This window comes from Suricata suricatta, chromosome 12 (genome assembly GCF_006229205.1).
Source record: "Suricata suricatta isolate VVHF042 chromosome 12, meerkat_22Aug2017_6uvM2_HiC, whole genome shotgun sequence".
In the NCBI taxonomy this organism is placed as follows: Eukaryota; Metazoa; Chordata; class Mammalia; order Carnivora; family Herpestidae; genus Suricata; species Suricata suricatta.
Genome location: NC_043711.1, coordinates 82,578,048 through 82,599,801, shown reverse-complemented (window position 1 = coordinate 82,599,801; position 21,754 = coordinate 82,578,048). Strand labels below are relative to the sequence as shown.

General features: G+C 37.6%; 1 protein-coding gene and 1 long non-coding RNA gene across 3 annotated transcripts in view; one reads left to right on the top strand and one right to left on the bottom strand.

The window, feature by feature from the left end:
- Positions 1-21,754, bottom strand: part of ASIP (agouti signaling protein) — a 95,419-nt gene that overhangs the window by 48,669 nt on the left and 24,996 nt on the right. The gene's annotated exons all lie outside the window — the stretch shown is intronic.
- LOC115274312 overlaps positions 1-21,754 on the top strand; it is a 76,189-nt gene that overhangs the window by 49,151 nt on the left and 5,284 nt on the right. The window contains exon 3 of the long non-coding RNA XR_003901178.1: positions 18,424-18,541. This is a non-coding gene — a long non-coding RNA (uncharacterized LOC115274312). The remainder of the gene's footprint in view (positions 1-18,423; positions 18,542-21,754) is intronic.

Here is a 21,754-nt window from a genome sequence, read left to right as displayed (position 1 = left end):
AAAGTAATGAAAATAATAAGGGAAAAACCCAAGACACACTTCCTAGGGGGAAAAAAAACCAACAAAAAACCAAAAAAAACCCATCATGTAATTTCTGTCCTTGACGGAATGTGTTAAATAAGCAAACACCACCAACAAGCAAAACAAATTCTTGAGTTTTGTTCTAAGATGTAGTGAAGTTACCTGGAAACAGCTTTATTCTTCCAGGTCTTGATTCTAAGTTTTCTTAGAAAGAGCAGCCTTTAGTCTACGACTAGTTTTTTCTCTGCTGTTAAGGCAAAAACCCTTCTGAATACTCTTCCTGATGTTTTCTAAATTGTAAGTCTTTCATTCTGAATGGTGAGAATAGGTACTAGTGCCAGCCCTGTGTGGTCATTGGTGGTTTCTCCCTGCTAATCCTTTTCAGTGGTTCTTTCCCCAGCCGCAGGTAGTTTCTTCCTATGCTGCGGTAGAATCTAGGAGGATCTTCCGAAGTTTTCTGGAGTTCCTTCCCAATTTTCTCTCTGATTCTCTGCTCTGTAAACTCTATATGCTGTGGCCTCTAAAGAGTTGCAGAACTGTCTCCTCAACACAAGGAGATTGCTAGTTTGCTTGGATTCCCCCTCCCTGTTCCATGGGCTGGAAAATCTCCAGTCATTAAACTAAGACCATTGTAAGCTTCACTTATTTTCCATCTTTCAAGGATCACTGGCTTTCATAACCTGTGTCCATTGGAACCACTGTTTCATATAACTTCTTCCATTATTTTAGTTATTTCAGGTCGGGAAGGTAAATTTAGTACCAGTTATTCCATCTTGGTTGTTTGTGTTCATTCAATTTGATTTAACAAAACAAAGGCCCTAAACAGAAATATGCTGTGTTCTTAACCATCTGTGAGAGTCAAGTATATACTATATTAAACTCTTATCAGCAGTGTAGTTGAGATGAATTTATAGTATTCTGTCTCTTGGGGGAAATAATCTACTGTCAAAAGCATGATTTTGGAATTAGACAATCTGGATTTAAATTCTGTTTCTAACCATGGACAGTCTCCTTGAACTCCAGTTTTCTCATTTGTAAAATGAGAATAATAATACCTATTTATTAGAGTTGTTGTGAGCATTAATTGAAATAACTAATATAGGAGCACCTGGGTAGCCCAGTTGGTTAAGTATCTGATTCTTGATTTTGGCTCAGGTCATGATCTCACTATTTTTGGGTTTGAGCCCCACTTCTGCCTCCATGCTGACAGTGTGAGCCTGCTTGAGGTTCTCTCTCTCTTCTGGGTCTCTCTCTGTGTCTCTCTCTGCCCCTCCTGGCTCATTCTCATGCTTTCTCTCTCTCTCTCAAAATAAATAAATAAACTTAAAAAAGAGAGAAATAATTAATATAAAATGTTTATCCTAATGGCTGGTACATAGTAAAATCTCACTAATTGGTAGCTTTTATTATCAAAGGCGCTTGTCTGACTAGTACCATCAGCTTTTGCATAGGTATTCAAACTTGATAAAGTATAGGCCTAGTGAAGACATTGTTCCTTTATTGCAAAGCTATCACTTGTCCAAAATTAAATTTTTTGGCTTTCTTGAATGAAACTGTCTTGCAGATCATTTATGATGATTTTTTTAAAGCACTTCTTGATGAAACCAATTTATTTTCACAGAGGTCAAGAAAATGCAATAAGCTAATTAATATACATTATGTACATAATACACAGATAGGGTGTTTTTGCTAATATTGTCAGTTGTCCTATGAGACACAAGTTCCAAAATAGTTGTAGATCTATTGTTGTAGTTACTAAATATTAAAAAAATCAATGGTGTTTGTATATGCCAACAATAACTTAAAAATGATAATAGTAAAACAAAAGTATCTCATTCACAGCAGAAAGAATTATAAAAATTAGTTAGGAATACATTTAAGCAATTACAAGGATGTATATGAAAAAAGGTATCATCTCCACTGAAAGACACAGAAAAACACTGGAATAAGTGGAAAGACAAGCAACTTTCCTTGATAGTAAGAATTATTATGGTAAAAAAATTGCCCCCAGATTAATATACAAATTTAACACAATTGTCACCTAAATTCCAATGAAACTTTTATTTTTTAAAATTTCCTCTGAGGTTCATTTGAGAGAACTGTGTTTCAAAGATTGTCAGCCCATCCTGGTTGTGCAATTTCAACTGGGATTAGGCCAGCGTGGGAGCCACAGAGAACACTCTACCACCCTTTTATATCATTTCATTAGCATCATCTCAGAAGTCCTAGTGGGAAAATCCCAGGAGTCCTCTTTGGTTTGTCTTGCTTGTTTTTCCCAAGTCCATTCTGCTAAGTCCCTGACTCTGGAAAGTCTCTTCCTTTTTTACTCCAGTCTCTGCAGGGTCAGTAAAGAAAATGTACACATGTTTCTGATCCATTATTATGTTATGATGATCATTCTTAAAAATCCTTTGACGTCTATAAGCCTTTAGAGCCACTCAATAAGCCTGTCTAAGCCAGTGTCCTGGAACATGGGTACCTCCTTCCACTTCATGGCTCGTGGAACAGACTAGCCTTGATTAGAAACAAGAGTCTGGCAGTCCTGAAGCTGGATATGGTGAAGTCACAAGGATCTTGAGAAGGCATACAAGCAAACACCAGCTTGTCTTTCCCTAAATGTTTCTCACAGGTTTCTCCTGAGCATCTTTTGCATTAGTATCACCTTAAGAGCTTATTAAGAATTCCTGGGCCCCACTTTAGATTTACAAGTCTGGATCTAGGATCTAGGTCCTTTAAGCAAGTTTTTTTTTTTTTACAAGTTTCTCTTCATGCTAAGCCTTCTAAAATGCCCCTTGTTCTGTCTCTAGTTTCAGAGTTGCTCAATCTGATAAAAACTGCCCTCTGAACAGTGATTCTCAGAGTCCTTACCAGTTTTTAAAAAGGTACTTCACAGGCCCTCACAGAAAGACTCCTAAGGCCTGGGCTGTTTATAAGGTGCAGATCACAGCAGTTATAGACTTATTCTCAGTGTGCAGTCTGTTGTTCATTTCCCTCCCTCTCTATAGCCACCATTCCCAACCCCACTTCTTTTAGGTTTCGTAAGCTCTAATTGGGCATTTCTAAGGTAAACACTGATATCCTAAAGGTAAACCTTGTTTGTCCACAAATCCTGTCCATTCTTTCTTTAAAATGTCCCCTACTTCTTTCTATTCCTTCTGCCATACCCTAGGGACCCTTATCACAAGAATTAAACTTACACACAGCCTCTTGTTAGTCTGTATGATATCACTCTTTCTTCTCTCAAATCTTTCCCACCTTCTACTCCCTGCCTACCTCCTCAAAAGTCTAAAGGGACTTATGGTATTAACCATCTCAAGTCTAAACTCCTCTGCTTGTTTTCCAGGCCCTTTACAACGTATCTCATTTTGCTTATTGGACTTTATTTCCCACTGATGCACATATGCTTCCCATTTACTACCCACAAACATGTCCTGTTCATTTAAACCCACTGGACAGATTTATCTCAGTGTTCCCAAAGCATGGTATAGGGACTCAGGATAGGGGTCCAACTGACCCAACAGTTGGCATTTGTTTCCCTTTCAATGCCTTCCCTTTTTACATTTAATTAGCATAAATCATTTAAGTATCATGTTCTGTTTAAAGACTTCCCCAGTTTCTTCAGCTCTTATGACTTTCATATTTTTTTGGATTAAAAAAACCCCACCAAAAACCAAAGAAAATGATAAAATGAAGAGAGGAAGGGAGGGGGAAAGGAGGAGAGAAAAACTCCCCACAACACAGAATGGGCTTTAGGAGTTGCAAAAGCAAAGGGAAGAGAAGGAAAGGCTAGTAGTCTGATGCTCCCATCCTGAAGTTATTCAGGAAACAGCTCAGTTATGGAATATTCTTTGGCTTTCTCTGGTGCCATATAATCAGTATCATTCTATTCAGAACACATATACTGTCAGTGTTCCTTGCTAAGTGTTTCAGATGCATTCATTCTGCCTCCCCCATGTTAGTTCAGGACTCATTTCTTCCTGCTTCCCTGATGGCCCATATTGAGCTAAATGCCACCTTTTCCATGCTCTTATGAGACCGCATTTACTTGTAACTCAATATCTTATTTGAAAGTGCTTATTTGTCATCTGACTCGCCTTTAGACTGAGGCTTACTTGTCTTTGTATTATCTGTACCTTTATTAGGCATCTAGATTGAACATGTAGATGCTACATAAATGACCTCTAAAGTAACTAGACTGTAAGCTTTGAAGGGTGGGGACCATGTTTTATACTTCTTGTTTTTGTTAAGTTTATTTATTTTGAGAAAGAGAGAGAGAGAGAGAGAGAGAGAGCGAGAGAGCGCGAGCCCATGCCCAAATAGGGCAGAGTACAGAGAGAGAAGGAGAGAATCCCAAGCACTGATACTGCACTGACAGTGCACTGACAGTGTGGAGCCCCATGCGGGCCTGAGCTGAAATCAAGAATCAGACACCCAACAGATTGAGCCACCCAGGCGTCCCTACACTTCTTGTTTTGTATTATGAATAAACAAGTTCAGTGTTTAGGTGTTCAGAAAAAGTTTGTTAATGTTAACATTTTTGTGCTCTGTTCCTCTCACCACCCATGCATAAACTTACCTTTGCCCATCAAACCCTACTTACTGAGCATTTGGTAAAGCTCAACAGACTCTTACTGAGATTAATGCTAGTGGCCACTGTGAGAGAGAAATAATAAACAAATTCATTAATTATACTTCTGTTTAGAAACTCTTGCATAGTCTAATTGTTTAAATAAGAACTTCTGCCTCTTTTTCATACTTTGAGAGAAAAGACTTTAGAGTGAGGCAGAATTAGATTTGCCTGGCTCCAAAGCTTATTAGACTCCTGGCTCTGCAAATGCACTAGCTATTTAACCGTTGGTAGGGTCTTTTAGAGCCCTAAGTTAAAAATGGAGTGGAGGGCACCTGGGTGATTTCAGTTGGTTAAGCGTCTGACTTGTGATTTTTAGCTCCAGTCATGATCTCATGGTCCTGAGATTGAGCCCTCTGTCAGACTCTGCAATGGATGTGGAGCCTGCTTAAGATTCTCTCTCTCCCTCTGCTCCTTGCCTGCTCACATTCTCTCTAAATAAATAAATTAAAAGAAAAGAAAAAAGAAGACTGGCTTTAAAAATTGTACAGTACATATTCTGTAGGATCATTATGAGGCTTGAATGTGATACATATAATGTGTCTTAGTACCATACTTGGCACATTATAGGCACCAGCCAAAATTAGTTATTGCTTCTTGGTTCTATCTTTTCTTAAGAGGGTCACCTGGGTCACACAGTATCTATTGGATTACAAGATATTATCTAGTCTAGTCTAAGGTTAAGTTTCCTGTTTTCACAGTACCTGTTCCACAAGAACTATTAGTCTATATCTATATACATTTGAGTGTGTACTATGTATGTACTTGAGTGTGTATATGAATGTCTGTATGGCTGCCTGTGTGTGCACTTCTGTGTACAAGAGCCATAGGCTTCCAGCTATCCTGACATTTGAGAAACTTCAGACACTTAAGTTAAAATCACTAAATAGCACACATTCTCCTCTCTTCTTGCTGTTTCCACCTTCACTTAACTGATTTCCCCTGTTAAATGACAATTTAGTAAAAAGTTCCTGAATTAAGCTGTAGCGAGCAGATTCCACTATCAACATATAAAAGCAAATAGGAGGAGTGCTCCGCAGTATTATCAAGCTATAAATCCCAGATGCTACTATAGCTCACAATGGAAAAATGATGAAATGGGTGATGTTGTTTTGCCTCAGTGAGGATGAATGAAGGTAATGAGCAAGGGGATATTATTTCCAACTTCCCATTTTCTGGGGAGAGTAGGTGAATGGCAAATTTATAAAGCTCAGTGAGTAGCTCCAAATATCACATTCTATTTGTGGCATCTCTCATTTTGGTCTAAAAGTCTGTGGTAGATTCCTCCCATCCCCAGAGATGCTGAAACCAAACCTTCATAGAAGAATTAACAAAGCAATGAGAATTTGCTGGTCCAAGATCTGGAAAAAAAGAGAAGCTAAAAAAGGTGAGCTGGTGTTTGGAGAAACATTACCCTGAAGATAATTGCTGATTCCAAAAACAAAAACAGCACTGAGAAGGTGAAAGGAACTTTCAGCAATTTCCCTGCCAGGAGTGAGAAGACAAAAAAATTACTGCAAAGAGCATAAAAAGGAAGAAAAGGAAAAATTACTGCAAAGAGCATGAAAAGGCCTATAGCCTGCTTTGGATTCTGTGTCTCCCTCTCTCTGTGATCTTTCTCTGGTCATGCTCTGTCTCTCCCTCTCCCTCTCTCTCAAATATAAATAAATATTTAAAAACATTAAAAGAAAACAAAGAAAAAAACCCCTCAAAACCAAAAACAAATCAATGGAAGCTGTCCTTAAAAGGCCTGATGTCAGATATAGTAGCCAACTTTAAAATAACAATATTAAAAATGCTTGAAGAACTAAAGGAAGTTGTGGGGAAAGTCAGGAAAACAATGTATGAACAAATATGGAAATGTCCACAAAGAGTTGGAAAACCTAAGAAGAAATAAAAAAAGAAATTCTGGAGCTTGGGGCACCTGGGTAGTTCAGTCGGTTAAGCATCCAATTCTTGATTTTGGGTCAGGTCATAATCTCACAGTTTGTGGATTTGAGCCCCACATCAGGCTCTGCTCAGAGTCCACTTGGGATACTCTCTCTCCCTCTCTCTCTGTCACTCCCCCACTCATGTTCTCTCTCTCAAAAATAAATAATAAGTAAACATAAAAAAAAAGAAATTCTGGAGCTGAAAGGTACAATGGTAAAGAAAAATTCACTAAAGGAATTCAAAGTCAGATTTGAGCAAACAGAAGGAATCAGTAAACTTGAACATAAGACATGGAAATTATTATATCTGAGGAACAGAAAGAAAAGAGATGGAAGAAAAGTGAACAGAACTTAAGGGACCAATGGGACACCACTATGTCAACCAACATATGCATTTTAAGAGGAGGAGGAGGAGAAAGAGAAGGGGATTGGGTTGGAAAGGAATTGGGCAGGGGGAATAGTTGAAGAAATATGACTAGATACTCCTCAAATTTGATAAAGGCATGAACATAAATGAGAAGTCCAACAAATGCAATCAGTTAAGATGAACTCAGAAGCCCACACAAAAACACATTATAATCAAACTTTCAAAAGACAAATACAAAGGTAGAATCTTGAAATTAGCAAGAGAGAAGCTACTCATCACATACAAAGGATTTTCAATAAGATAATTAGCATACTTTAGCATACAAACTTTAAAGACCAGAAGGCAGTGGGCAGGTATATTCAAAGTACTAAAAGAAAAAAGCTGTCAACTGAGAATCCTATATTTAGTGAAACTATATTTCAAAAGTGAGGTGGAAATAAAGCCATTCCTAGATAGATAAAAACTGAGGAAGTTTGTTACTACTAGATCTTACCCTGCAAGAAATGCTTAAGGGAGTCCTACAAGATGTAAAAAAAAAAAAAAAAAAAAAGACACTAATCCGTATCTTGAAGATGTATGAAGTTCAATAAGGGTAAGTGCATGGGTGTTATAAAAGCTAGAACTATTGTAACAATAGCTTGGAACTTTAATTTTGTCTTCTGGATGACTTAAGAGACAATAATTATTTCAAGTAATTTTTTGTCTTTATTTTGAGAGACAGAGACAAGAGTAAGTGGGGGAGGGACAGAGACAGAGGGAGACACAGAATCTGAAGCAGGTTCCAGTCTCTGAACTGTCTCCACAGAGTCTGATGCAGGGCTCGAACCCATGGACTGTGAGATCATGGCCTGAGCCGAAGTCAGACACTTGACTGACTGAGCCACCCAGGTGCCCCTAAAATTAATTACTACTCTCAAAGCTGGTATTATTATAACTTTGGATTATAATTCTACATTTTGTTTTCTACATAATTTAAGAGACTAATGAGAGGTCTGGTAGCTCAATCACTTAAGTGTCTGACTCTTGATTTCAGCTCAGGTCATGATTTCACAGTTGTGAGATTGAGTCCCACACAGTTGTGAGATTGAGTCCCACACAGAGCACAGAGCCTGCTTGGGATTCTTTCTCTCTCCCAAAATAAATAAATAAACTTAAAAAAAAAGGGAGTATGGAAAACAATTTGACAATAAAATATTATGGGAAAAAAAAGTTAAAAAAAAAAGGTAGAGACTAACGAATTTAAAAGAATTACTAGTTAATGTTTTTGGGCATACAATGTTTAAAGACATAATTTTGTGACATCAACAACTGAAAGGGGTGGGGATGGAAATATAAAGGAGCAGAGTTTTTGTATGTTATTGAAATTGGGCTGGTACAAGTTCAATTTCGAGTGTTATAACTTTAGGATGTGAAATGTAATCTCCATGGTAACGATGAAGAAAACAGCTATATAATATACCCAAAATGAATGAGAAAGAAATGTAAACACTTCACTATAAAACGTCAATCAAATATTAAAGCAGGTAAGGGACAAAAAAGTTATAAGACATATAGAAAATAAATAGGAAATGACAGAATTAAGTCCCCCCTTATCAGTAATTACTTTAAATATAAATGGATTAAACTCTTCATTCAAAATACAGAAATTGGCAGAATGGATAAAAACACATGATTCAACGATATGCTGTCTACAAGAGTCTCCCTTTAAACTGGAAGAAACACACAGATTAAAATGGAAAGATATGAAAAGATATTCCATACAAATAGTAACTAAGAGAGTAGGAGTGGCCATACTGACATCACACAAAATAGACTTTAAATTAAAAAAAAATCATAAGATACAAGAAGGACATTATATAGTAATAAAAGTTTCAAAACAGCAAGAAGATATAACAATTATAAGTGTTTACTTACCAAATGAAAGACATATCATCAAAATTATGAAACAAAAGCTGACAGACTGAAGGAGGAAATAGACATAAAAATAAAAGTTGGAGGTTTCAATTTCTCACACTCCATAAATGATAAAAAAAAAAGACAGAAGATAAAGAAAAGAGGATTTTAAACAAGACAAAAAATCAACTAGATCTAATAGAATATACAGAACACTCTATCTAAGAGCACAGACATTCTTCTTAAGTGCACATGGGACACTTATCAAGATAGACCATATGGTAGGCCAAAAATTAACCCTCAAGAAATTTAAGAAGGTAGATATCATAGAAGTATCTTTTCTGAACACAACGAGATGAAGTTAGAAATCCATAATAGAAGTAAAACTAGAAAATTACAAATATGTGGGGATTAAACAACACTTTTAAATAAGCAATAGATCAAAGAAGAAACCACAAGGGAAATTAGATTATACTTAGAAATAAATGAAAACAAAAATACAACATACAAAAATGTCTGGGACACAATGAAAGCAGTGATAATGGGAAATTTATAGCTATAAATGGTTATATTAAAAATGAAAAGGAACTCAAATACAACTTAAGTTTACAACTTAAGGAACTAGAAAAAAACAACAAACTAACCACAAATTAAACAGAAGGAAAAAATAAAGATTAGAGCAGAGACAAATAAAATAGAAAAACAGTAGAGACAATGAAACCAAAAGTTAGTTCTTCAAAAAGATCAACCACATTAACAAACCCTTAGCTAGGAAAAAGTAAGAAAAAAAGAGAAGATTTTAAGTTACTAAACCAAGAAATGAAAGTAGGGACATCACTACCAATTCTACAGAAATAAAGAAGAGTTAAGAGGGTACTATGAACAACTGTATGACAACAAATTTGATAACTTGGATGAAATGGACAAGTTCCTACAAACATAAAACCTACCAAGACTAAATCACAAAGAAATACTAAATCTGAATAGAGCTATAACTAGTAAGGAGATTGAGTCAGTAATAAACAAACAAAAAGAGATCTTCCAGCAAAAAAACCCCTCCGGATCTGATGGCTTCACTGGTGAAGTCTACAGACATTTAAGACTACCAATCCTTTTTGGGGCACTTGGGTGCCTCAGTCAGCTAAGTATCTTACTTCAGCTCAGATCATGATCTCGTGGTTCATGAGTTCAAGTCCTGCATTGGGTGAGCTCAAGCCCTACTTCAGATGAGCCCCACTTCTCTTTCTGTTCCTCTCTCTCTCTCTGTCCCTCGCTTATTTGTGCCTTCTGTCTCTCTCTCTCCCAAAAAAAAGACTACCAATCCTTCTCAAACTTTTCCAAAAACTGAAGAGAAAAGAATACTTCCTAACTTGTTCTATGAGGCCAGCATTACCATGATATCAAAGCCAGACAAAGACACTACAAGAAAACTACAGACCAATATCCCTTATAAACATTAATATAAAAATCCTCAACATGGCACTAGAAAATCAAATTCAGGAGGCCATTAAATATTATATGCCCTAAATGGGATTTATTCCTGGAATGCAAGGATGGTTCAATATACAAAACCCAATCAATGTTATATACCATATTAACAGAATGAAAGGTGAAAAGCCAAATGATTATCTAAAATTATAAAGAAAAATCCTGTGGTAAAATTCAATATGATTTTATGCTAAAACACTAAAATAACTAAGATTAGAAGGAGTCTAAAATACAACTTCATATGCAGTACATCTGCATATATAATTTCATACATTTCAATATAATTTCATATGTGGCTATAATAAAAGCCATATATGAAAAATTCATAGCAAACATACTCAATGGTGAAACACTGAAAGCTATTCCTGCAAAGTCAGAAACAAGGCACGGATAACCATTCTTGCCATTTCATTTAAAATATTACTGAAAGCTTTAGCCAGAGTAATTAGGCAAAGCTGTAGTAATCAAAATCAAAAACCAAAAATTATGGTACTGGCACAAAAATAGGCACATTGGTCAATGGAACAGAATAGAAAACCCATAAATAAACCCACAATTATATGGTCAATTAATCTTTGACAAAGAAGGCAAGAATATGCAATGGGAAAAAGTCTCTTCATCAAATGGTGCTAGAAAAATTGGACACCTACATGCAAAATAATAAAAATGGACCACTTTCTTACACTTCACACAAAAATAAACTCAAAATGGATTAAGGAGCTAAATGTGAGACCTGAAACCATAAAAATACTATAAGAGAGCATAGGTAGTAGCTTCTTGGCATTGGCAACATTTTTCTAGTTATGTCTTGTGAGGCAAGGGAAACAAAAGCAAAAATAAACTATTGGGATTACATCAAAATAAAAAGCTTCTGCATAGGGAAGAAAATAATCAAGAAAACAAAAAAGGCAACCTTATGGGATGGGAAAATATACAATAAAACTTTGGATTATCAGTAACATGTTCTATGAGTATTCTGCAAGACGAGCAAACATTTCTAATAAATTTTAACTTGATAAACAAGAGATGTCTTACAATATGAGTAGTACCTGATCACAATGAGCCAATAGTTCTTGAAATTCACTTTGATATATGAATGCTTCGGATTACAAGCATGTTTCCAGAAGAAATTATGCTCGCAAACCAAGGTTTTATAGTATTTGCAATGACATAACCAATAAAGGGTTAGTATCCAAAATATATAAAAACTTAGAAAGCTTAAAACCCAAAAAACAAATAAGCCAATTTAAAAATAGGTAGAAGACATGAACAGACATTTCTTCAAAGTAGACATACAGATAGCCAACAAATATATAAAAAGATGTTCAACATCACTCATCAGCAGGGAAATGCAAATCAAAACTACAATGAGGGGAAAAAAAAGAACTACAATGAGATATTACATAATACCTGTCAAAATTGCTAAAATAAAAAAAAAACACATAAGGAACAGCATGTGTTGGAGAGGATGTGGAGTAAAAAGAAATCTTGTCTACTTTTGGTGAGAATACAAACTGGAGCAGCCATGCTGGAAAACAGCATGGAGTTTCCTTAAAAAGTTAAAAACAAAACTACCCTATGATCCTGTAATCACACTACTGGGTATTTACTCATGAAATACCAAATACTAATCAAAGGGATACATGAATCTCTATGTTTATTGCAGTATTATTTACAATAGCCAAATTATGTAAGCAGCCCAAATGTCCATCAATAGATAGATGAAGAAGATGTGGTGTGTGTATATATATATATATACACAATGGAATATAATTCAGCAATAAAAAATAAAATCCTGCCATTTGCAACAACATGGATGGAGGTGGAATATAATGGTAAGCAAAAGAGATCAGTGAGAGGAAGACAAATACATATGACTTCACTCATATGTGGAATTTACTAAACAAAATAAACGAGCAAAGAAAAAAAAGAGAGAACGAGAGAAACCTATAAACAGACTCTTTAAATTATAGAGAACAAACTGATGGTTACCAGAGAGGGGAATAGGTGAAATAGGTAATGGCAGTTAAAAAGTACACTTATTATAAATGGGCACTGTGTAATATATAGAATTATTTAATCACTAGAGTATACCTGAAACTAATATAACACTGTATGCATGTTATATGTATATTAACTATAATGGAATTAAAAATTTTTTAAAAACTTAAAAAAAACCCTGGACATTAAAACATGCCACATACCTAACTATAATAAATATAAAATAAGGAATAAATCCAGTGAATGATCTGCCAGACCTCTACACAGAAAGCTATGAAACATTATCAAAAAATCTTAATAAGACTTCAGTGAATGGAGGGCTATACCATATTCATGGATAGAAAATTTTAATAAAGATTCCCATATTAAGGGCTCCTAGATGGCTCAGTTGGTTAGCAGCTGAGTATTTTCACTCTCTTTATAGTGTTAATTGTTGAAAAGGAGTTCTGAATGCAACTTTGGCTCAGGTCATTATCGCATAGTTCATGAGTCTGAGCCCTGCATTGGGTGAGTTCAAGCCCCACTTCAGGATCTGTGTGCTGACAGAGCAGAGCTTGCATGGGATTCTCTCTCTCTCCCTCTCTCTCTGCCTCTTGCTCATTTGCACCCTCTCTTTCTCAAAGCAAACAACAAAAAAAGATTCCCATATTAATGTATAGATTTAATATAATCTCCCCCCAAAATCCCAGGGGTGCTTTTTTTTTGGTGGAATTTAAAATGTTTTTCTAAAATTCTTGAGGAAGGTCAGTAAATAAGTTACTATTTTATCATGTATAATAATTGTAACAGTATGGAATTGGCACAAAGACATACTAATAGAAAAATAGAAAAGAATGGACATTCCAGAATCAGATCCACATATGAACAACTGGTTAAATATAAAAGTGAAGAATTAACCGTCTTTTCAGTACATGATGCTAGGTCAATTCAATATCTATAGAGAGGGGGAAAAAAAAGAAAATCTCACATCATGCCATACCTTAAAATCAATTTCAGGTGGACAATATAGTCAGACTACTTTGCCACTAGCCACAATTAATTAATTTAATTAACAGTGAATACAATTTAAAAATCAGTGCATCAGACATACTAGCCACATTTCAAGTGCTCAGGAGTCACAAGTTGCTAGTAAGTACCATACTTGATGGCACATCTGGAGAACAGTTCCATCATTGCAGAATGTTCTGCAATGGACAGAACTGTTCTGGAAGAAATAATCTTCATGAATTTAGGTAAGAAAAAATGTTTTAAACATAATTTTTAAAAAAGATGTTAACTGGGGCACCTGGTGGCCCAGGCAGTTAAGTGTTAAACTCTTAATTTCTGCTCAGGTCATGATCTCACAGTTTGTGAGTTAGAGCCCCACTTTGGGCTCTGCACTGGCAGCACAGCACCTGCATGGGATTCTCTCTCTCTTTCTTTCTCTCTGCCCTTACCCTGCTCTTTTTCTCTCAAAATAAATAAACATTAAAAAGTTATAATTTCTTTTTTTAAGTTTATTTATTTTTGAGAGAGAAACAGTGTGTAGGTGGGGGAGGGGCAGAGAGTGGGAGACACAGAATCCGAAGCAACTTCCAGACTTCAAACTGTCAGCACAGAGCCTGACATGGGGCTTGAACTCACAAACCATGATCATGACCTGAGCCAAAGTCAGATGCTTAACTGACTGAGCCACTCAGGTGCCCCAGACATTAGACATTTCAAAAAATAAAAGATGTTAACTATAAAAGAAAAGAAAACTATAAAACTGAAAAATTGGACTTCATTAAAATTAGGAACTCCTGGGGCACCTGGATGGCTCATTCGGTTAAGCATCCAGCTTCGGCTCAGGTCATGATCTCACGGTTCGTGGGTTCTCCCTCTCTCTCTGACCCACCCCTGCTCACACTGTCTCTCTCTGTCTCTCAAAAATAAATAAAAAACAAAAACAAATTAAAATTAGGAACTCCTTTTCAACAATTAACACTACAAAGAGAGTGAAAATACAGGACACAGAATGCGATAAGAGCCAGGACTAGGGTGAGGCAAGTGAAGTATGTGGCTTGGACACCAATTTTTAAGGAGGTGCCAAAAATTCAGTAATCAAGACAAGCAAGATATTAATGCATTATTTTTAAAAAAGAAATTAATGCAAAAAACCCCCATGATGACCAAAATATCAAAATAGTAAATAAAGATAGGATCAGCATTTCTATTAATTCCTTTAAAAAAAATTTTTTTATGCTTTATTTATTTTTTGAGACAGAGAGATTCAGAGCATGAGCAGTGGAGGGTCAGAAAGAGAGGGAGACACAGAATCAGAAGCAGGCTCTGTCAGCACAGAGCCTAACATGCGGCTTGAGACCACAAACCATGAGTTCATACCTTGAGCTGAAGTCAGACACTTAACTGACTGAGCCACCTTGGTGTCCCTCTGTCGTTTTGCCTCAAGTCTCAATGTGACTTGAGAGCATTATGGGAAATGGTATTTGCAACATGTACACAACAAGTATCTAATATTTAAAGAATTCTTATAGATCGATACAAATGTCAGACAATCCAACAGAAGAACAGGCTCAAGACTTGAATATTTCACAAAACAAGTTATCAAAATGGCCAATAAATATGTTAAAAGATGTTCAACTTTGTTATTTATCAAGAAAATTAAAACGAAAACCAAAAGCATTCCACAACATACCACAATGGCCAAGTGTAAAAGAGATGATACCAAGTGTTGATGAGGACGTTAAAAAAAACAGAAGTTTCAGACATGGCTGGTGGGAGTGTAAAATGATTTTGGTCTTTGGAAAATGGCTTTGAAAAATTGGCAGCATCTGTTAATATAGAACGTACATGTCCTATGACTCAGCAATTCCACTTCTAGATAACCCAATAGATATATATTCATATATTCATCAAAAAACTATTCAAGAATGTACATAGCACTGTTCATAAAAGCCCTCAACTGGAAGCTTAAACATCCATTAATAAGGGAATGGAGGGGCGGCTGGATGGCTCAGTCAGTTAAGTATCCGGCTTCGGCTCAGGTCATGATCTCAGTTTGTGGGTTCGAGCCCCACGTCGGGCCTCTTCAGTAGTCAGTAATTGGGTTTTTAGAAGGGAGAAAAGTGGTTATTTAAAGTTGTCTCCTTATGTCCTGTAGTTACACCACCTGACATTTGCTTTCTGGGAAGTGTATGCAGTGTTGACTGACTGGGTATCTTCTTTAAGTGGGTTCAATTGTGAAATAAATAGGAGGTTATCTCCATCCTCACCATCATTATAAATTAGGGACACAGAGAAAAACTCACTAGACCCTAGTGAAGGCATTCATGGCTTACAGCCTAGCCTCAGAGTGGTCAGGTGGCCTGGCTCACAAGAGTCCTTGTTCACAAAGCTCAGGAGCAGAGATGAGGGGACCAGTTTCTGGTACTACATCTACCTTAACTGCCTGTGAGACTTTAATCTAGTCATCCTGTGCATCCAATGGGAAAGCGAAGACTAGCCTCCCCTACTTGCAAGGATGCTTGTGGATAAGATGACAACCAAAAGTATCTGCCTTAGCTGGGGTACAAAGAGCTGGATCAGAGAGAGAGAGAGTACATTGTGGTAGCTGACTTTATCAGTTCATTGCTTAATTTTAAAATCCTCATCTCCTTCTTCTCTGAGCTTCTAAATAGTCTGGAAATACTTTTATTTTCTTTTAAATAGAGTTTTAATTGAAAGTTAACCACCTGGGTGGTTAGTTAGTTAAGCATCTGACTTTGGCTCAGGTCATGATCTCATGGTTTGTGGGTTCAAGCCCCACATCAGGCTCTGTGCTGACAGCTCAGAGCCTGGACCCTGTCCCAGATTCTGGGTCTCCTTCTTTCTCTGACCCTCCCCTGTTCATGCTCTGTCTCTCTCTCTCTCACAAATAAATAAATATTAAAAAAAGGAAAAAATAGGACATTATCAGCACCCAGAACACCCTCAGGCCCTTTAACTCCCTTTCTTTCCAAAGGTAACTATTAATTTGACTTCTAACACCATGATTAAGTTTTGCCTGTTTGAGGGCCTTTATATTTATGTTTATGTACTTTTTAAATGTGTGACTTCTTTTGCTTAATACTAGCTTTATAAGATTTGTTTATCTTATGTAGTAATATTTTGTTTATGCTCATTGTTGTATGGTATTTCATCAATTAATATGCCACATGTGTTTATCCATTCTCTTATTTTTTCTTTTTTTTAAATTTTTAAAATTTATATTTGAGAGACAGAGAGAGACAGCAGGAGCAGTGGAGGGTCAGAGAGAGCGGGGGACACAGAATCTGAAACAGGCCCCAGGCTCTGAGCTACCTGTCAGCACAGAGCCCAAGGTGGGGCTCGAACCCACAAACTGTGAGATCATGACCTGAGCTGAAGCCGGATGCTTAACTGACTGAGCCACCCAGGCACCCCTCCATTCCCTTATTAATGGATGTTTAAGTTTCCAGTTGAGGGCTATTATGAACAGTGCTACTGAGAACATTCTTGAATAGTTTTTTGATGAATATGTGAATATATATCTATTGGGTTATCTAGAAGTGGAATTGCTGAGTCATAGGCTATGAATGCCGTCACTAGGGTCTAGTGAGTTTTTCTCTGTGCCCCTAATTTATAATGATGGCGAGGATGGAGATAACCTCCTATTTATTTCACAATTGAACCCACTTAAAGAAGATACCCAGTCAGTCAACACTGCATACACTTCCCGGGAAGCAAATGTCAGGTGGTGTAACTACAGGACATAAGGAGACAACTTTAAATAACCACTTTTCTCCCTTCTAAAAACCCAATTACTGACTATTGAGGAGGCCCAATGGCGCTTGAGAGCAGAATAAACCAAGGGAAGATTAAAACATGTAACGCCTGGGATCCTGTCTGCAACAACTATTTTTTTTAATTTTTTATTTATTTTTGATACAGAGAGAGACAGAGCATGAGAGGGGGAGGGGTAGAGAGAGAAGGAGACACAGAACCGGAAGCAGGCTCCAGGCTCTGAGCTAGCTGTCAGCACAGAGCCCGATGCGGGGCTCGAACCCACGAACGTGAGATCTGACCTGAGCCGAAGCCTTAACCGACTGAGCCACCCAGGCGCCCCTGCAACAACTATTTCTAAACAAATGAATAGAGTCACACTTCTCATCCTCTCATCCTTTAAGATTCAAATTGTGGTTTAGAATGTTTTGAATCTAGTACTTTCGCTTCAAGCTGATTCTTTTTAAAAACACCTGAATATAAAGAAAGACTCTTAACAGATGGAGACAAAACTGGTGGCTGTCTAGCAAGCAATGTATGGCTGAATCCTGCCTTGTGGAGGCCATTAGAGGGGCTTATGGAACTCTCCACCCTCTGCCAACCCCACCCCTACTTTTCTTCTTTTTCCTCAAGATAGCTGCCCTATGAGTAGCACACAAACTTCTAGGGGCTAGAGAGATTACTTTGGCCTCCAGACTCAGCTACACAAGTGTTTAAATTGGATACACCCTAGCTTTATAGCTCTTTTCAATTTTCTCCCCCAAATCTCAATAAATCTTCCCTATCCAACTGAAGTCTGCTTTCTCTCAAATAATAATCTATTACTTTGTGCATATTTACCTCTCTGAACTATATTCCTTATTTCAGTCAAAGATGAGACCCTGGGCCCTCCCTATCCCTTGCCCCCTATCTCATCTTTTTAGTTCCTATTTTCTATTTCTCTTTTAGAAGAACTTCTCTCTCTTCTTGACTAGTGTCCTGGCTCTGATTCTTTACGTCTTTTGCCCAACTCTGAATATTTGGCTTCTTTGCTTTCCTGTCCCGACTCTAACAGCATCTTTGTTAGAATGCTTACCCATATGCAGAAGTGCTTGGAAAAGACAAACGTTCATGGTGTAACCAAGAGATAGGGCAAGTTTTAGGTTATTTTAACTTCTGAGATTTCTCCAGAGTTTCTTGTAGAACCAGATACAGCCCTTCTCCCAGAAAGACTGCATTCTAACTCAAAGTCATTTACACAAAATGGGGGTTATTGCACTCGACTGCAAAACAGCCAATTAAAAGTAATTGTCTCAATCTGGGTTATACAATTCCTTATATCCTTGAATTTTCAGAGCCCCAAGGGAATAGAATCCTGTATGTGGTTTCCTAGACCACAGGTCTGCCTTTCAAAGCCTCAACCTGACAGATACTGAAACCAAATACTTCAACCTACAATTTACTTCTTTTGAGGTAAGGGTTGATCTCCTTTCTACATCTGTCTGACAGGATGTTTGAGTGACCAAATCAAAAGGCTATAATGGGCCCCCATTCCTGATAATTACCTTTGCATGGGGCACTCCTGCTGAGGATTGTGCCCAAACTGAAGCCATCAGTGTTTAGTGTCCCAATCCTTAAAAAGATTCCTCTGGTTTAAGCAGAGAAGATGCAGATACTCTCCTTACCTTCAGCGTGAGTCGGTGTCTCTTCCTTTATTTTCAGAGCAGTTTGACCAAAGGAACTATCTCATTCTCAGAGGTCAGCCTGGTGGGGAGATTTGTAACTTCATGCTTCCAGGGTTCCATTTCTCCCTGGACTTGCTCTTCATGTTGTCCGTGTTGTCGGCTCATTGCAACATGGCCGCTCCCTCCATGAAAGTTCTTCTTTCCCACATGTACCTCAACAAAGCTCTGAGTTCTGGCATGGTGACGGGTAGAGACCTAAAGCCCTCTCTTCTCTGGTACCATCTCACCTACCTGCCTACAAGCCATGGGCAGTGGCCAGCTGCTTTTACAATAATTTAGACGATTAAATATATAGAAAAAATATGCACCCAAATAAGAAACTGTGATTCCAAAACTCCAGTTAGTGGAATGTGTCAGGCAAAAATCATCTAGGCACCAAGGGCTTGGGGGAAATTTTTTACTGTAGAAGAAACAAACACACACAAAAAAACAGAAGACGAAAAGGAGGAAGTTAGGAGGAGAAAAAGAAAAGAAGAAATTGAGTCCATAGATACACTAAGCATAGATATTGTACTGTACCAAAACACCCGCTGAGAAAGAGAAAAAGATTTCTTCTTCCCACACTGGGGCTCACCTCTCACTATACAGGCCCCTGTCCCAGGAATCCTCAGTAGCAGTTCTGTGGTCAATAACAGATAATTCCAGATAAAAAGAAGGGTTCTGAAATCAAGATGTTGTTTATAGATCAATGATTCTCCAAGTGAATCCGGGGATGTCTGGTGGGTCTGAAAAGATTCTTCCAATAGTTTTGTGGGCTGGGTCAAAATGCAAGACACAGAAGTGTGTTGAGTGTTTCCCCCCCCCCCCTTTGAGACATATTTTCCACTGCAGATTTCAATCAAAACAAAAGAACCAAAACAAGCATGTTTAAAGGAAACTATAAATAATTGACAGGAATTTAGCAAAAAAAAAAAAAAAAAACACCTCAAAAATGTTTTCTTTTGTTTCCTGGCTTATTTATTTAATCCACGAAACAGGTATGATTCTTTTGTTCTGTTGTAGGCTAAGGACTAAAACTCTCAAGACTCACCAGTCCAGATGAAAAGGTGAACCTTGCAAAGCACAACCTTTTGAGAGGAGGAAAGTCAGGTCCCTTCTTCCTTGAGTTTCTTATTTCCCAGTGTCATTTACTTCCTGGTCCTCTCTCTCAGCATCGCTTTCTAGTTTAGTGCCCATATCTCTGAAGTCAGAAGCAGCCACTGTGGCCAAGAAGAACCCTTCTCTGTTGCCACAGCTGTCTCTACTCAGGTTTCTCTTCCAGGGAGCAGGAGCTCAGGTGTGGGGTAAAGGGGATGTCAATAGAGGCTGCAGCTTGGGAAGATCTGTTTTTCCTCATCCTAGTCCCACAGCAAAAGTTAACCCCAGTAGAGCCTGGACTGCTGGAAAGACTTTTTGAGTTTAATTCGATTATTAGCCATAAAGCCTGACAAAGCTGCCAGACCATGAGATAAAATATAATATTTACAGCTACGTCTGCCTTCCCCTCTCTAACACAGCAATGTCCATATTCAGCTGTTTATTGGACCAATTTGCACAGCCATAATTTCTTAGAAGGATTTCAAACAGACAGGCTGCCCATACCATAGGCAAAATAGTGTGGAAGCTCTAAATTACAATGGACATGGAAACCTCTACTTGGATTGCTGAAATATTTGCAATATCATTTACCTATCTGTATAATTCTTTCATGTGTACACAGTGCTCTCTGATAATTCAGATGCCACCCTGAATTACCCAGATTCTGTTAGCCCTCTTGATCCTTTGGTGCAGACCCACCCACCTTGCTTAATAAGGTGAAAACAACTTGTTCACTCTTTCAATGTGATTGGGGGGAACAAAAGAAAGAAAGAAGGAAAGAAAAAAGCCAATCTCAACATCTGGATAGAATTTATTACATACCTCTCTGGGACCCCCTGGTTCTTGAATGTTTCAGCTAATGATTCTTTCAAAGTCTGCAGAAGCTCAATGATTCAGCCTGCCAGGGAATGATACTTTGCTGCCAGTTACTACAAGTTGGTTTAAATAGGTTGTCAAGATGCTGTAGCTGTAACCAATTCCCTGGCAGGGGGAGGTGGGGTGGCACATGCCACGTGAGCATGCTCACATATTTCTCTGTGGATACCCAGTGGGAGGAGTATTTGCCACTTCTGGAGAAACTGGAGGTTATCTACTGCATTGCTTGGTGTCCCATGCCTAGAATATGACTCATTCAGGTAAGGTCCACAAACATGTACATGCCTTAAGGAGAAGATCTGTGTTTGATTACATATATGGCTAATGTTTCTGCATCTCTAAGGTATAGCAGAAAGAGAACCAAAATGTTAGAAAACCTGATTTCAGCTCTGCCACTTACAAGCCTTAGGGTTTTAAGCTAATTTATCTGCTTTCTCTGAGCTTCGGCTTCTTTATCACTAATGTGGGCAAATAATATCCTCAATGGAGATACTAGGGAATGAATTGAGATAATGGTATGCAGCTTGATTGTGGGGTTCCATGCACAGGAACAGCATATGAACCTGGGGTGGCACATTCTGGCAAAGGATAACTCTGCCTTAAAAAGGAGGACCCCTTAATTATAATGGGAACCCCGGTGAGGGGTCAAATGATTGCCAAGTACCACTGTCTTGATGCAACTTTTTGGAGAATATTTGCTCTTAAGGTGGAATGGAAAAGGCCCTGAACTGGAAGTTAGGACATCAGTGTTCCAGTCCTGATTCTGGTAACAGCAGAGCTAGATAAATTTGGGCAAGGCATTTAATATCTTTGTGTCTTTTTCCTCATATATATAATTGTGATATTCATACTTTCACTCTCCAAAGCATAGTGTTATTGTGAAGATTATACAAATAAGATGGGTCTATACAAGAAAATATAAAACATATAAAAATAAAAATATAACTTATTTGGGTCAAAAACTTCAAAAGAATCCTGTCAAACCAGT